Source organism: Lissotriton vulgaris, unplaced genomic scaffold, assembly GCF_964263255.1.
Source record: "Lissotriton vulgaris unplaced genomic scaffold, aLisVul1.2 SCAFFOLD_3193, whole genome shotgun sequence".
In the NCBI taxonomy this organism is placed as follows: domain Eukaryota; kingdom Metazoa; phylum Chordata; class Amphibia; order Caudata; family Salamandridae; genus Lissotriton; species Lissotriton vulgaris.
In genome coordinates, this window is record NW_028254210.1 from 118,182 (window position 1) to 136,389 (window position 18,208).

Genomic DNA, 18,208 nt, shown 5'->3' on the forward strand with positions numbered 1-18,208 from the left:
TCATTTCCCCCTGGTGCAAGGGTGTTGTAAATACACCCTCATGTGTGCTTGGCCATTTCAAGTCACTTCTTTCTAGTGCAATGGACTTGTAAATACGCTCTCATGTGTGCTTGGCAATTTTAATTAACTTCCCTCTGGTGCATGGGTGTGGTAAATACGCCCTCATGTCTGCTTGGCAATTTTAAGTCACTTTCCCCTGGTGCAAGGTCCTTGTAAATACGACCCTATGTGTTCTTGGAATTTTAACTCATTTCCCCCATGGTGCAAGTGCCTTGTAAATATGCCCCCTTTGTCTATGTTGTTAAATTACTGTAGATGGAATTGACATCTAGTGTGTTAATTGTTTGCCTACTGTTATTGGTTTACTGTTTGGTAATAGTGGTTAATATCAATTGTTTAAATATTTTTCCACAGATTTAACTGAAGATCTTTAGAAAACTTTAAAAATGCCCTCAAGGCAGCGAAAACTAAAAGAAGCAAAGCGACTTACACTCCATCTTGATAAAGATTTGGAACAGTCCTGTAATATGAAATCGTATCAAGTTGCCAAAAAAGCTCCGGGTAAGAAAATAAAATCATTTTTAAAAACAATTTGCAGACAAAAAAAAACAGTATTGAACATGTTTTAGTGCATAAGAAGAGAGACAATTTAAAGGAAAAGGAAAGGCCCGTAAAAAAAGTTTCTGCTAGAGCAGAAGATAAGTCTGTGCATGGCAGTAGAAGGGAAAATCAATTCAGGTAGAGAAAATTATTGATCAGGCTTTCGAAATTAAGCGAAAGTTATTTATTTTGGTAATCAATAGAATTAGGAAACTAAACAAGGTAATTTCTGATTTCAAATCAAATAGTAGATGGAAGAGAGTAGTTAATGGTAGTAATTTTTGTGAAGTATTCTCAGGAGAATGGATGCATAGTTAAGTTGTGAGGCATTTTTCAATGAGGAGAGTTACTATCAGGACAATGATTTGGTGCATGCAGTTGACACCAGTGGTCGAGCATATGAGGTAAAAGATGGTTGTCCGGTTGAAAAAGAAAAACTTGTGTCTGCAGATGCAGAAGAGGTGTTAGGTGATGAGATTTTAGGAAGACGTCCTAAGGGACCAGTCTACACCTGGAAATGTAGTAGCATTTGTAGTGTGCGACAGGATTCCATCAATTTGTTTTGTGATTTTGTACGTACATTTAATAAGAAAAGTTTAAAACAGAAAATGAAGTTGTTGCAAGAATTAGATCCTTGCAGAGTGATAGAAGTAACAGGTTTGCATGGGCATTCCCTGGCTTGTCTTTCCAGAAGAGTATGCCAGAGTGTTTTTCATCATTTCAGGATGCTAGCAGTGCATCACAATAAAGTGAGGAAATTAGTGAGAATGTTGTATTATGCTAAGAGTCCAGCAATTATGCTTAAACAATTGAGCAGTGCTCTTTTGCATGGTTCAGAACAACATGTGAAAAATATTTGTGAAGAAATTGAGTTCTGTTACTTTGCTAGTAAAGAGAACAATGTTGAAACTGACCAAGTAGAAGAAGGTAATGTGGAAGACAGTGTACAGATTTCTAATATAGATAGGTTTCACAAAGAAATTTCCAGCTTTCAGGTGAAATCAAGTGAGAGGCCTAATTTCACTTGTGTGTGTTGTCGACGGAGTTATTATAAGAATCAGACTAAGTTAGTGGATTTATATGCAAAAAGTGAAATGGAAAACAATAGTGAATGGAAGGCTTTTGCTACATACTTGATGGTAGAAAATTGTTTTGATTTGGGATCGGACCAACGTATATGTACTTATTGTTTTAACAAATTAAACCAAAACCGGATGCCTGCTAGAGCGGTTCATAATAATCTGGAATTGGTTGACATTCCTTCTGAATTGAAGGATTTAAATACTTATGAATCTATTTTGATTCAAAGTGTCCATCCCTTTCAGGCTATTGTACGAATGGAGCCAAAGACAGGGAAATTGCCTCCATCAGATTTACAGAGAGGATTAAAGGGAAGAGTTGTTTATTTGCCTTTAGATTTGAAGAAAAACATTAATACAATTGGAGTAGAGAAAGTGGAAGAGGAACCTCTGGTTATCCTAGTTAATGGTGTTCCGACAAAGAGTAAGAAAATCTGGCAAGATTTAGTGGATGTTAGGAAAGTCAAAAAGGCAACATTGTATTTGATAAAAAACAATGAGTACTACAAGAATGTATGTGTAGCAGAAGAGGAAGTAAGTGAAAAAGAAGACAGCGAATTGTGTGCTGGACAAATTGAGAAAGTAGAAGCCTCTAAAAATGAAGAAATATATAAACAGTATAGTGTTCATCCTTTGCATTCCAAGGAAGTAATGGGAATGCTATTGAGTTGTTTCAAATGAAACAAGCCAAAGGGAGTCCCATTAGTGTTTGGGAGGAAAGTTTGGAAGCTCGGTGTTTTCCACAGTTATTTCCCACAGGTCGAGGAGGACGATATGATGAGCGACCTGATCAAATTCCTGCTTCTGAATACCGGACTTTACAATTGCATGCAGAAGATCCTAGGTTTCGTCAATGCATTCCCTATTTGTTTCATCTACTGTTTGAAAGTGATCTGTCGGGACTGTCTTATGCAGTGAACCACATCCTGAAAAGTGGTTTACAACTGCGAAATATCTCAGCAAGGGACTTTACAGAAAAAGTCAATGTGCAAGACAGTATTTTGGATTCTCACCTGATTAATCTGATGGCATATCCGCGTGGTACTAATGAGTATTGGTACCGTCGTCATGGTGACTTAAAATGTATGCTGAGGAACTTAGGAACTCCCACATGGTTCCTCACTCTCAGCTGTGCTGAGTATGGCTGGGAAGACTTACTTGAATTTCTACGAGAGGCAAATAGAAACATTGAAAATATTGAATTCAAGACACCCGGAGAACTGTGATCTTTGGATCCAGTGAATGTATGCAGGCACTTCAATCATAGATTTGAAGCTATGATGTCTTTCATCACGAACAAGAAAAATCCACCTCTTGGAGAGGTATTGGATTTCTTCTGGAGAAAGGAGTATCAAGCACGAGGTGCTCCTCATATACATATGCTGCTATGGATCAAAGATGCACCCAAATTTGAAACAGATCCGGATGACTTAGTGATGAATTTCATAGAACAGTATTCTACATGTGCTGTTCCAAAGACAAAGGAAGACAAAAGTCTAAGAGAACAAGTTTTACGGTTTCAAAGCCATCGTTGTGGAAAGTACTGTCGTCGTAAATTCAGAAACAAGAACAAGTACTATACAAAATGTCGTTTTGGATTTCCACGATTGGTGATATCTAAAGGAAGAGTGAACAATTTGATGTCTTCGCTGCAACATAATGTGACAAGGAAATCACCCAAAAATACATACAATTTGAAGAGAAACGAAGAGTCCAAGAACATCAATGACTACAACCCAGTGATTTTGTCCATGTGGAATGCTAACATGGATATACAGTTTGTGGCTGACAACTGTATGGCTGTGGCTCGGTATGTGACGTCTTACATCACAAAAAAAGAAAAGACAGAACTCAAGGATATGTGGGAGGACATTTCCCATGAAAAGAGCCTCAGTAAGAAGTTGTACAGTTTCAGTCTGAAGATGTTGTCGCATCGAGAAATCAGAGCTTATGAATGTTCTGACCGGTTGTCTTCAGCAAGTCTCTATGCCAAATCTAGGAGTATCATTTGGGCAAGTCTTGGTCTTGCTGCAACGCGTAATCGAGTTCTCAAACCTGTACGGGAAATTGAGTATTTGGCGGAGAAGGAGCCAAGCAGTACAGATATTTTGAAGACCAACATGTTGGATACATATTATCCAAATAGAAGCAGTCACTTGGAGAATGTTTGTCCGTATGAGGTTCTACAAAATTACATTTTCAAGAGGAACATCACAGAAGATATTGATAAAGGAGTGCATGCTGTAATTGGAAGTGAGGGATGTCTGGTCAAGCAAAAAAAATGTCTATTGGTAAATCATCAAAAATTGGATTGCGAATCTCCAGAAAGAAAAGAGTTTTTCTATTTAGCTCTTTTGCAACTTTTCAAGCCTTGGCATGCAGAAGAGGAACTGCTTGGAGATTTCCTCTGTTATGAAGACTCTTTCAATGCAGCCAAGGAGTCCATAGAATGTTCTGTTTTCCCAAAATATCTAGAAATGTTGAATGCAGAAATCGAGCAGGAAGCAACAATAGCAGCCGAGATTGCTAGAGACAGTTCTCAGGACAGTCAGAGTTCTGTTTCATTGAGTCAGGATCCACTAGGAGGACCAGTTATTGAAAATGAAGCTGCCACTGCCATGATTGAAGTGGAAAGAGCCATGGCACATGCTCAGGAGGATGTGGTTAACTTAGAAGATTTAGAAAGACAACTTAACGTTGAGCAGAGGAAAATATATGACGAAGTTACCAACCAAATTGATCATGGATTAAGTCATGAGAAGAAACAGTGCTCATGTATGTCGTTGAAGCCTATCCAATTGTACGTGAGTGGAGAAGCAGGAACTGGAAAAAGTTTCCTCATTAAAGCAATTTCATGTTATTTGCAGAAAAGGACTGAGTCATCGCTGTCTTGTGTTGTCACCGCTCCAACTGGTCTGGCAGCACATAACATTAAAGGTATTACTTTGCATCGGCTACTGATGCTGCCAGTGGAGCATGATAACAAATTACAATATCACAAGTTATCGGGAGATGCTTGTTGTGAAGTATCTAGAGTCCTGAAGAAGATGAAACTTCTTATCATTGACGAAGTAAGCATGGTTTCCAATGTCATGCTTGCCTTTGTGCATTTGAGAATGCAGGATGTTCTTAAAACAGAGTATGATGTGTTATTTGGTGGCAAACACATCATTGTTTTCGGTGATCTTCTGCAGCTGACACCAGTGAAAGGACAACCAGTATTTAAACTGCTTACGCATGAAGATACCAGGAAGTGCCTAGGGAGCATTGGCAACGTTAACATATGGTTAAACTTCAGTTATGCTGAGCTTCGTGAAAATATGCGTCAGGCGAAGGATGAAGATTACAAGAATATTCTACAAGATGTTAGAATCGGGAAAGTGACTGAGCGTGGGAAAGAAGCTTTACATGCACGATTACTGTCAAATTTGTTTCCAGAACAAGACGTTCTGCCAGAGAATATTTTTCATAAAATTACTGAGAAGAAATCTGGAATATGTTTGATGCCAACTCTAGCAGAATGTTCCATCTTCAACAACAAAATGTTGAATTTAGAGAACCAAGAGATTGTGAAACTGGAAGCTATTGACAGAATAGAGCATATGGGTGCAACAATTGTTTTGTCTGAGAATTTGAAATCTAAATTGGATTCATTAGAGAAGACTATATCTAAAACTGCTGGTTTTGAAAAGACTCTGAATGTGTGCTTAAATTGCCGTATCATTTTGAGAAGGAATTTACATGTTGAAAGAGGTCTAGTAAATGGATCAATGGGTAATGTTGTTGATTTTGAGAAATACAGAAACAGGGATGGAATTGAATTTTTAAAAATTAAATTTGATGGCATTGAGGAAGTACAGCTAATTGGTCGTTGCACGGCTAGGTTTTTGCTTGTAAAAGACTTATATGTTCGCCGTAAGCAATTTCCTGTTTGCTTGGCATATGCGGTGACAATCCATAAATCACAAGGTTTAAGTGTAGACAGTGCTTTGGTGAATATTGGCAGTTCTGTGTTCAAGGAGGGTATGGCTTATGTAGCATTGTCACGAGTCAGAACTTTATCGGGTTTGTACTTGATTGAGTGTGATGTCACAAACATTTGTGCGGATCTAGATTGTGTTATGGAATACAATAGGTTAAGAAGAGAGTATGCGCCACATTTGCCTCAATATCCTTTGTTTGAGAAACGTGTGGTAGGCCGGAAACTAAGAAATGTCACTAATAGTAGGGAGGTTGTAGCAAAAAGACCAAAAGTCGATGAACCCAAAATTGTAAGCAGAAAGAAAATGAATTCTGTTGAAGATGTTGTTGGTTTTCAATTTGAAAATAGTTCTGGTGTGAACTGCTATGCTTATGTAGTGGTTAATGTTGTCTTTTCTCTAGAAACTTTAAAAGAACAGATTGTGATCAATTCGGATCAAAGTTTTTGCTGTTTGTTGAATTCTGTGTTAGAGAAATGTAGTGCTGATAGAACAAGAGTAGAAAGTGTGTCTGAAATTCGAAATCTGTTAGACAAATGTTCAGGTCAAACACAATTCTCTCAAAATATTCGGCAAGATTGTCAGGAGTTTTTAATGTATATGCTTAATGTATTGCAAGATGAAGGTGCAGATGTAGATCATCTGTTTGGCCTTTCTTATCAATGGCAGCATGACTGCGAGAATTGTACGTTATCAAGTATTACTAGTGTAGACTCAGAAAGATTTATATATTTAACTTTGCCAGACACTAAATCAGTATCCTTTAATAAGCTAGTAAAAGCAGCCGATCAAAACATGGAGTGTAGCCAATGTAAGTCTGCAATGCTGTCCACATTATTTATACGAAGATATGGCCAGTATGTCATTTTAATGTTCCAACGATGTAGGCCTGAAGGAACAAAATTGACAACTTTAATTAAAAATGTTGTGGCTTCTCAGTTGTCAATATCAGGAAGGACTTTTCTAACTGCAGCAATTATATATCATGAGTGTCCTTCAACAACATCAGGACATTACACAACTTATTTGAATTCTGGAAATGGCTGGTCATTCTGCAATGATTCTGTTTTAACTTTCAAAAAAAGATTGCCTTTTCACCTTCAAAATTCTTACCTGGTGTTCTTACAACCAAAATTTTAGGAAAGGAATCTCGGGATTTGTTCTGAGGAATTTCAAGAGGTTCTAATAGCTCCTACACTATATAGCCTTGTGGATAAGTGTAGCACAGAGCGAAAATTGTTTTTTTTAATAAGCTAATTCAAGCAGCAGATCAAAAGAAGGAGTAGAGGTGATGTAAGTCTGTAATGCTGACATTATTTACAGAAACTTATCGGTGAAATGTCATTTTACAATTCCAACTATATAAACCGGATGTAAATAAGTTGTCAAGTCTAATTAAAAATGTTTTGGCTGCACAGTCGTCGATTGCAGGAAGAACATTTGTAACTGCAGCTATTATATGACATGATGGTCCTTTAACAACTTCAAGATATTACACAGCTTATTCGAAATGTAAAAAAGGCTGGTCTTTCAGCAATGATTAGAATTTGACTATGAAGCAATGTTGCCTTTTGACTTGTTTTCAGAAGTGAGAATTTAGGGTAGGTAACTGGATTATAATGATTCTAGGTGTTGCTGTAATTTAGTGTGCTGTTTTAAATTGCTTTGTATGTCTCATTTTTCTTAAAACAATAGAGCTTATCTTTCAGAAAGTGGCGGGCAGAAAATAATAACAGCACAACAGAGTATAAGCTGTTCATAGGACATCCTTTGACGTCATGGAAAGTAAGTTACTTTTGAGGAGTTTTGATTTCTGATTGATTATATTATATGGGTTTTTTAAACACAATCATTTTGATTGTGTTTTTTTTTCCCCGCTGTTATATGATGAATACCTTCAACTCACTGTTTTCAGTGAAATTTGATATATTCTGAGAACAGCAAAAATAAACCATTTAATATGTATAATTAATTCTGTACTTTGAATTGTGATTTTTAATATGTACTCATCTTGTCTCATGCTCACTCATCTTTTACTACTTTCTATCAATTTTAAAATTTTTGTTCTCTCATTCACAGATTGAAAGTATAAAAATAACACACGACTAAGTTAACGATAATTATAAGGTAAGTGTTTAGTACTCATTCTGTTACATCTCTTTTACATTTAACTTTTATTAGTTCTACTGCTTCATTTCTTTAACCCTCAGTTTCCTGCCTTTGCTACTTCCCTCATTCCTTTTTCTATTACTTTTTTACTCTACTCTTTCCACTCCTGTTCTCAGTCGCTCTTTAAACAGCATCTCTGTGTTACTCCCTCTAACTGTCTTTCTTTTAACATTACTCTCAGTTTACTTACTCTTCTTTTTTACCGGCACGCGAACCGGGAAGCGAACCAAAAGAAATAGAGGTTGTCAGAGTGCTTAACATTCTAGCAATTTCTTATAAAGGGGAGGTAGTTCTGAAAAGAACTTTTTTTTTTATTATTTTTGTTGTGTTATATTTTTTTTATTATTTTTCTGAACAATTTTTTTTTTTGTATTTTTTGAACGGTTTTATATTTTTTTTGTTTTTTTGATGGGGTGGAGAAACGAAAATGATTCAATATGAAGGGCTCAACAGGAGCAACAAAAAAAAAAGATAATTTATTTTCTGGGGCGTTTTGGACATTTGTGATTGTCAATTGCTTTATTGATTAAATGTATGCTACTCTCCCTGAAGCAAATCAGTTGGCCACAAAAAAGGCATACGTGCTTCACATTGCCAAATTTCATTTGGATATTTGGGACCATCTCCCTCGCCTCTAGTCCCGTCACTGCCTCTTCATTGGATGTACTGGCCACAGGTCGGGGGTTATCCAGCAGATCACGTACTTGTGCAGCACTGTTATTTATAGGGTGCCACCTTTCCATGTGCCGATGCATGGTATAATTGCCATAACTGTATTTCTTTTCTGTTCCTCTGGACAGTTAATTTTTACAGATCAGACAGGTAACGTACCGGGCATTTACCTTTTTTTGTCCCTGGGGAAATGTAAAAAATTGCCATATATAATTTTCTTTGACATGGGACCTCCTTGGCTGTTCAGGTAAAAACCTCCTTCTCCCTTGCTCCTCTTCCTCTTCTTCCTCTTCTTCCTCCTCTTATTGTAGGATAACCTGCGGAGGTGGTCCTCTCTTCCTAGGAGGTGGTGGTGGTGGTGGGGGTGCACCAGCTGCAGCTATTAATGAAGCCATTTCTAAGGTATTCAAAGTAGGTCTTTCTCTCATAAAAATGAAAGTCAGAGTGAGGAAAAAAGGTGGGGCTTTCATCATTTGGGAAAAAAAATGTTTTAAACCAATGAAAAGTGTTATTTTTAGGTCATATGGCCAAGCCTTACATCATTAGGAAACCAAAAGTAAAATGAACCAATGAAAAGTTTTATGAACAAGTCACAGGACCTGTTATGCTTACGTTACGCGTCCCGCTACGCACCCTGAGTGCTTCTGGGGCCCTGCGCGCCTCTGTTCGCGTTCCGGAGCGCTTCCGGGTGCGCTAACGCGGCGCGTCATAAGACACATTACGCGGTAACGCGATACGTCGCGCTTACGCGACGCATCACGATGTTGCTTTCTAACGCGGTAGTTGCGCTATCGGAACGTTTACCGGTTCGCGGACCGGGTGGCGGAACAAAATGAAGCTAACGGGAAGCTGCCCGGTTCGCAGACCGGCAGCGAAACAAAAAAAAATTATTAAAAAATATATATAAATAAAAAAATTATATTACAAAAATATAAAATATATTTTTGCATTAGAATAAGAATACATTTTACAGCTTTTGATATTTGCTATTAAAAAACCATTGAAATTCACTGAAAAAACCATAGGTTATAGACCATATATAGTTAGGAATTAGCATTTACAAAACCTTAAAAATTTACTGAAAAAACCATAGGTTATAGACCATATATAGTTAAGGATTAGCATTTACAAAACCTTATTTTACTTGCACAAAACCATTGAAATCCGCATATATAGTTAGTTGCACTAACTATATATCGTGCACCCGCAATCCACTGCTGATGATGTCACATATTACATCATTCATGACATGGTCAGTGACATCAGTGATGACATCACTGATGACAACATCCAGTGACTGTATGTTTCTGTAGAGTTAAAATATGTCTTACATATTGAAGAATGAGTGGATGTATAAGTGTCTGGATGAAGGATTTAGTAGGTGCATGACTGATTGTATGAGTGAGTGATTAGATGTGTCTCACTGAGTGCATGGGTTAGTGACTAAACTGTCTTACTTTGTACATCATTATGTCTGCTGTTCTGTAAACTGCTGCATGTGTTGATCAGTAGCTATATGAGTAACTATATGGGTTATTGATTGGTTGCCCAAGTATTTGTATGGGAGACTGAGTGTGAGTGTATGGGTGGCTGGGAGGTGTGTGACTCTGTGCATAGATGTGTGAACAGTTGATTCACTAGATGTATGGGTTCAAAAGTGCATGTGGAATTAGCTGTATGGGCGGTTGACTGTGTGCATGAGTGTATTGGTGAGTGAATTGATATCTTAGTGCAACATGTCAAAGTAAGACACAGTACATGTGAGAGTTGACATATATAAATAACTGTGCATAAGAGCCAGTGAATGTGTGAGTGGCTGTATGGATCATTGTGAACTTGTATCAGGGATTGTATAAGAGAGTATATATGTGTTATTATATGTTTGAATAAGTAAGGTGTGTATAACTGTATAGTTGAGGAAATGGAAGTGTGATTGATTCTTTGCATGACTGACTAGGTGTGTGGGTAACTCCATGGATGAGTGACAGTCTGTGAGTGTCTGTTTACACTGAGTGTATGTAAGGTTATATTAGAGTCTGAAGAGGTTCAACGTATTATCACATGAATGATATCATCAGTGATGTGATCAGTAATGTCAAATGAGATGTCATCAGTGATGTTATCAGTGATGTCATTTGAGATGTAATCAGTGATGTCATCAGTGATGCCACTGACCATGTCATGAATGATGTAATATGTGACATCATCAGCAGTGGATTGCGGGTGCGCGATATATAGTTAGTGCAACTAACTATATATGCGAATTTCAATGGTTTTGTGCGAGTAAAATAAGGTTTTGTAAATGCTAATCCCTAACTATATATGGTCTATAACCTATGGTTTTTTCAGTGAATATATATATATATAATATTATTATTTTTTCAAACACCTCCATTTTACCTGCTTTTTCTTTAGAAAACTACTCCTTTCAGCTCCAACCTTCTCCTGACTACTATTACTCCACTTCAAAGTGCTTAGAACTTTTGGCCTGCGCGCTCTTTGCTGTTATTTCATTTTAACTGTGCCTATTTTAAAACTTATTTGCGCTGCTGGGCATCGCGTCACAGAGCTGCTAGAGCTTGCTAATCCTGCTAATATTTGCGCCGCTTACCTAGTGTCGGCTCCGTAGGCCGGGGAATTGGACAGGCTTACCTGCATTATAATTGTTCTCCACCCGCATTCGGCGGGATACAGATAGATTAGCGTGTCCGACCGCCATCTTGGGTGGGGCTGAAGCCTGGGAGCACTTCGGGCGCCATCTTGCGAAGGGCAAGGGACGCAGGAGGCGGACTTCCGCACTTGGTGAGCTTATTTAAGCCACCGAGCGCGTAGACAGGTCAGAACTTTTGGCCTGCGCGCTCTTTGCTGTTATTTCATTTTAACTGTGCCTATTTTAAAACGTATTTGCGCTGCTGGGCATCGCGTCACAGAGCTGCTAGAGCTTGCTAATCCTGCTAATATTTGCGCCGCTTACCTAGTGTCGGCTCCATAGGCCGGGGAATTGGACAGGCTTACCTGCATTATAATTGTTCTCCACCCGCATTCGGCGGGATACAGATAGATTAGCGGGTCCGACCGCCATCTTGGGTGGGGCTGAAGCCTGGGAGCACTTCGGGCGCCATCTTGCGAAGGGCAAGGGATGCAGGAGGCGGACTTCCGCACTTGGTGAGCTTATTTAAGCCACTGAGCGCGTAGACAGGTCAGAACTTTTGGCCTGCGCGCTCTTTGCTGTTATTTCATTTTAACTGTGCCTATTTTAAAACTTATTTGCGCTGCTGGGCATCACGTCACAGAGCTGCTAGAGCTTGCTAATCCTGCTAATATTTGCGCCGCTTACCTAGTGTCGGCTCCATAGGCCGGGGAATTGGACAGGCTTACCTGCATTATAATTGTTCTCCACCCGCATTCGGCGGGATACAGATAGATTAGCGGGTCTGACCGCCATCTTGGGTGGGGCTGAAGCCTGGGAGCACTTCGGGCGCCATCTTGCGAAGGGCTAGGGACGCAGGAGGCGGACTTCCGCACTTGGTGAGCTTATTTAAGCGACCGAGCGCGTAGACAGGTCAGAACTTTTGGCCTGCGCGCTCTTTGCTGTTATTTCATTTTAACTGTGCCTATTTTAAAACGTATTTGCGCTGCTGGGCATCGCGTCACAGAGCTGCTAGAGCTTGCTAATCCTGCTAATATTTGCGCCGCTTACCTAATGTCGGCTCCGTAGGCCGGGGAATTGGACAGGCTTACCTGCATTATAATTGTTCTCCACCCGCATTCGTCGGGATACATATAGATTAGCGGGTCCGACCGCCATCTTGGGTGGGGCTGAAGCCTGGGAGCACTTCGGGCGCCATCTTGCGAAGGGCAAGGGACGCAGGAGGCGGACTTCCACACTTGGTGAGCTTATTTAAGCCACCGAGCGCGTAGACAGGTCAGAACTTTTGCCTGCGCGCTCTTGCTGTTATTTCATTTTCACTGTGCCTATTTTAAAACTTATTTGCGCTGCTGGGCATCGCGTCACAGAGCTGCTAGAGCTTGCTAATCCTGCTAATATTTGCGCCGCTTACCTAGTGTCGGCTCCGTAGGCCGGGGAATTGGACAGGCTTACCTGCATTATAATTGTTCTCCACCCGCATTCGGCGGGATACAGATAGATTAGCGGGTCCGACCGCCATCTTGGGTGGGGCTGAAGCCTGGGAGCACTTCGGGCGCCATCTTGCGAAGGGCAAGGGACGCAGGAGGCAGACTTCCGCACTTGGTGAGCTTATTTAAGCCACCGAGCGCATAGACAGGTCAGAACTTTTGGCCTGCGCGCTCTTTGCTGTTATTTCATTTTAACTGTAGCTGCTAGAGCTTGCTAATCCTGCTAATATTTGCGCCGCTTACCTAGTGTCGGCTCCGTAGGCCGGGGAATTGGGCAGGCTTACCTGCATTATAATTGTTCTCCACCCGCATTCGGCGGGATACAGATAGATTAGCGGGTCCGACCGCCATCTTGGGTGGGGCTGAAGCCTGGGAGCACTTCGGGCGCCATCTTGCGAAGGGCAAGGGACGCAGGAGGCGGACTTCCGCACTTGGTGAGCTTATTTAAGCCACAGAGCGCGTAGACAGGTCAGAACTTTTGGCCTGCGCGCTCTTTGCTGTTATTTCATTTTAACTGTGCCTATTTTAAAACTTATTTGCGCTGCTGGGCATTGCGTCACAGAGCTGCTAGAGCTTGCTAATCCTGCTAATATTTGCGCCGCTTACCTAGTGTCGGCTCCGTAGGCCGGGGAATTGGACAGGCTTACCTGCATTATAATTGTTCTCCACCCGCATTCGGCGGGATACAGATAGATTAGCGGGTCCGACCGCCATCTTGGGTGGGGCTGAAGCCTGGGAGCACTTCGGGCGCCATCTTGCGAAGGGAAAGGGATGCAGGAGGCGGACTTCCGCACTTGGTGAGCTTATTTAAGCCTCTGAGCGCGTAGACAGGTCAGAACTTTTGGCCTGCGCGCTCTTTGCTGTTATTTCATTTTAACTGTGCCTATTTTAAAACGTATTTGCGCTGCTGGGCATCGCGTCACAGAGCTGCTAGAGCTTGCTAATCCTGCTAATATTTGTGCCGCTTACCTAGTGTCGGCTCCATAGGCCGGGGAATTGGACAGGCTTACCTGCATTATATTTGTTCTCCACCCGCATTCGGCGGGATACAGATAGATTAGCGGGTCCGACCGCCATCTTGGGTGGGGCTGAAGCCTGGGAGCACTTTGGGCGCCATCTTGCGAAGGGCTAGGGATGCAGGAGGCGGACTTCCGCACTTGGTGAGCTTATTTAAGCCACCGAGCGCGTAGACAGGTCAGAACTTTTGGCCTGCACGCTCTTTGCTGTTATTTCATTTTAACTGTGCCTATTTTAAAACTTATTTGCGCTGCTGGGCATCGCGTCACAGAGCTGCTAGAGCTTGCTAATCCTGCTAATATTTGCGCCGCTTACCTAGTGTCGGCTCCGTAGGCCGGGGAATTGGACAGGCTTACCTGCATTATAATTTTTCTCCACCCGCATTCGGCGGGATACAGATAGATTAGCGGGTCCGACCGCCATCTTGGGTGGGGCTGAAGCCTGGGAGCACTTCGGGCGCCATTTTGCGAAGGGCAAGGGACGCAGGAGGCGGACTTCCGCACTGGTGAGCTTATTTAAGCCACCGAGCGCGTAGACAGGTCAGAACTTTTGGCCTGCGCGCTCTTTGCTGTTATTTCATTTTAACTGTGCCTATTTTAAAACTTATTTGCGCTGCTGGGCATCGCGTCACAGAGCTGCTAGAGCTTGCTAATCCTGCTAATATTTGCGCCGCTTACCTAGTGTCGGCTCCGTAGACCGGGGAATTGGACAGGCTTACCTGCATTATAATTGTTCTCCACCCGCATTCGGCGGGATACAGATAGATTAGCGGGTCCGACCGCCATCTTGGGTGGGGCTGAAGCCTGGGAGCACTTCGGGCACCATCTTGCGAAGGGCAAGGGACGCAGGAGGCGGACTTCCGCACTTGGTGAGCCTATTTAAGCCACCGAGCGCGTAGACAGGTCAGAACTTTTGGCCTGCGCGCTCTTTGCTGTTATTTCATTTTAACTGTGCCTATTTTAAAACGTATTTGCGCTGTTGGGCATCGCCTCACAGAGCTGCTAGAGCTTGCTAATCCTGCTAATATTTGCGCCGCTTACCTAGTGTCGGCTCCGTAGGCCGGGGAATTGGACAGGCTTACCTGCATTATAATTGTTCTCCACCCGCATTCTGCGGGATACAGATAGATTAGCGGGTCCGACCGCCATCTTGGGTGGGGCTGAAGCCTGGGAGCACTTCGGGCGCCATCTTGCGAAGGGCAAGGGACGCAGGAGGTGGACTTCCGCACTTGGTGAGCTTATTTAAGCCACCGAGCGCGTAGACAGGTCAGAACTTTTGGCCTGCGCGCTCTTTGCTGTTATTTCATTTTAACTGTGCCTATTTTAAAACGTATTTGCGCTGCTGGGCATCGCGTCACAGAGCTGCTAGAGCTTGCAAATCCTGCTAATATTTGCGCCGCTTACCTAGTGTCGGCTCCGTAGGCCGGGGAATTGGACAGGCTTACCTGCATTATAATTGTTCTCCACCCGCATTCGGCGGGATACAGATAGATTAGCTGGTCCGACCGCCATCTTGGGTGGGGCTGAAGCCTGGGAGCACTTCGGGTGCCATCTTGCGAAGGGCAAGGAACGCAGGAGGCCGACTTCCGCTCGGTCTAATACCATAAAAAGGATGGCTGACCAAGCGTGCAGCGGTTGTGCGCAGCGGGCGCGTCGTTGGCGCGCCGGAGGTGCGCCAGAGGTAAGCCCGTTTGCGCCCGTTCGCGCAACGGGCGCGCATAGGGCCGCTTCCTCTGGCGTTCTGCACTCTCCTCGCTTGGTCTATTCTCTGGCTGCCCTTTTGGAACTGAGACCGACTCAAGCATCCCCGACTCAGAGGGCTAATGCTTTACTCCTGTCTCAATCTCTGTCTTGTGGACTGCTTAATGTCCGGTCGCTCTGCAAGCACCACACAGAGATTGCCTTCCTTATCGAATCTTCGGGGCTGGATGTTTTGTTTTTAACTGAAACATGGACTCGGGAGGACTGTCTGGTTGAATTGGGCTTGGCTTGCCCCCCAGGCTTTAAAATCATCCATACCCCTCGGTTGAAGAACAGAGGTGGTGGAATTGGTGTCATTTATAGAGAAACGCTGGGTCTCTTCCAGCTTAAAATTAGAGCGGTTTCGGGCTTTGAACTGATGGGGTTCTCTATTAAAGATCTGGAGAGAACACTGATCACAGGCGTGCTGTGTTATCGCCCTCCGGGTTCTGTACCTTCCCTATCAGACTTCCTTGACCTGATATATGACCTATCTAACACTCACTCTAAGCTGCTGGTCCTAGGGGCCTTCAACCTATGGCAGGGTGGTCCGCTGGATGGTGCGTTCACGACACTCTGCCAAGCTTTTGGCGACATTCAGTTGCAGCAGCTGGTCCGATCAGCGACCCACAGGGGAGGCCATGTCTTGGATCTGATTTTCGCTGACGCACAACTAGTAGTGGTCAACAATATCCTATGCCAATGCTGGACCGACCACGCACTGGTGGCTTTCTCCCTTTGCATAGGGGATTATTCCTAGGAGGCAGCCGGTGTCGGACTGTCTAAATTGGGAAGACCTTGGTCCCGACTACTCAGTTCATCTCCATTACCTTCTCTACTACCAGATAATTTTTTTCTGAGTAACTCAGTGGAGGAAAGTTATCGTACCTTGTGCCGGTCTATTACCAACACGCTAGACAAGGTTGCGCCCCTTCGTAGGTCTCGTGGTAGATTGAACCGGGCTCGTCCCTGGTACACGGAAGAGCTATGGCAGCAGAAGCTGTGCTGCAAACGTGCTGAGAGAGCTTGGAGAAAGCAGTACTCGACCTCAGCAAGGGCCTCGTTTAGGCTGGCACTGCAGGGCTATAAGGCGCAGATTAGGCTGGCTAAGGCGGCTTTTTTGGAAACCACTTTGAACCAGGCGCCTAATAAGTCTCAAGCCCTGTTTAAAATTGTCAGGGATCTATCCCACCCTGTGTGTGTGGCCAACACGGTCTATGCGTTGCAAGCCCTGTGTGACTCCTTGGCGGGTGCTTTTGAGGAGAAGACTGCAAAGATCTTAGAGGGCTTAAAAAACGCACTGCCCCCGGCTCTCGGTCTGGGAGCTCCGGTTAGCCCGTTCAGTCAACCCCGGCCGGTTGCCTCTAACCTTGGCTCGGGAGCTCCGAACGGGTCCCCCAATCGACCCCAGCCGATTGAATCAGCTCTCATCCTGGGAGCTTTCGACTCGGGAGCTCCGGTTGGTCCGTCCAGTCGACCCCTGCCGGGTGCCCCTAACCCTAGTCTGGGAGCTCCGGACGGATCACCCAGTCGACCCCAGCCGAGTGACCTAGTTCTTAGTTTGGGAGCTCCGGATACTCCCTCCAGTCGACCCCAACTAAGACTTTTTCCCTGTCCTTCCTTTGAGGAATTCTGCAGCTTGGCACATACGGTGTCCTCGGGCTCTCCGCTCGACCCACTGCCTCCCAAATTCTGGAAGGTGTTGCATGCGGAACTTTTCCAGCCTTTGTATTCCATCTGCCTCCAGTCTTTGGATTTGGCATCTGTTCCCGAATGCTGGAAGCTAGCAGTAGTGTCACCTCTGCTCAAGAAACCAACGTTGGACCCGGCCTGTCTTTCCAACTATAGGCCAATCTCCTTGCTCCCTTTTCCTATTAAGATTATGGAAAAATGGGTGACCCGCTCACTTTCAGGCTTCCTGGAGGAAATCGGATGGTTTGATGAGACACAGTTCGGCTTCCGCCACGGGACGGAGACCGCACTGGTAACCGTACTGGACAATCTTCGCTCGCGTGTAGACAGTGGTCGGGCAGCCTTTTTAGTGCTGCTCGACATGTCGGCCGCGTTCGACACGGTGTGCCATCAGACCCTCATCAGGAGACTGGAGGGGTGTGGGGTCACAGAGGGAGCAAGAGACTGGCTGATATCCTATCTTGACAGCCGGCAGCAGTTGGTCTCGCTCCCCCCATTTCGGTCTGAGCCACGGAAAGTAGGGCAGGGGGTCCCACAGGGCTCGGCCATCAGCCCTATACTCTTCAATCTGTACCTCCGCCCCCTGGTCCGGCTTATAAAATCTTTTGGTGTCTCGGCTTTTAATTACGCCGACAACACCCAGCTGGTCTTTTCGCTGGAAGGACACAATGCGGTCCTGCTGGAGACATTTCATCGCTGTATGGCAGCCATAGCGGACTGGCTACGGGCTAACTCTCTACAATTTAACAGCACAAAGACGGAGGTGCTCTTTTGCTCCATAGACCGGATTCCGCGGGTACTTCCAGAGAACTTTTGGCCTACCACCTTTCCTGAGCCAGTGTCGGCTGCGGAATCAGCTCGTAATTTGGGGGTGATCTTCGGCCCAAACCTACAGCTTGACTTGCACGTTAACAAAACCATCTCTACGTGCATGATGCTGCTACGCATGTTGCGTAAAGTTCTGCCCCTTCTCCCAGGCCAGGCCGGAAGTAGTTCGCGGGACCATACTAAGTCGATTAGACTATTGTAATGCGCTACTCCTGGAGGCCCCAAAAAATCTGTTGGGGAAGTTACAACGGGTGCAGAATATGGCCGTCAAGCTGGCTCTTTCCCGCCCTAACTT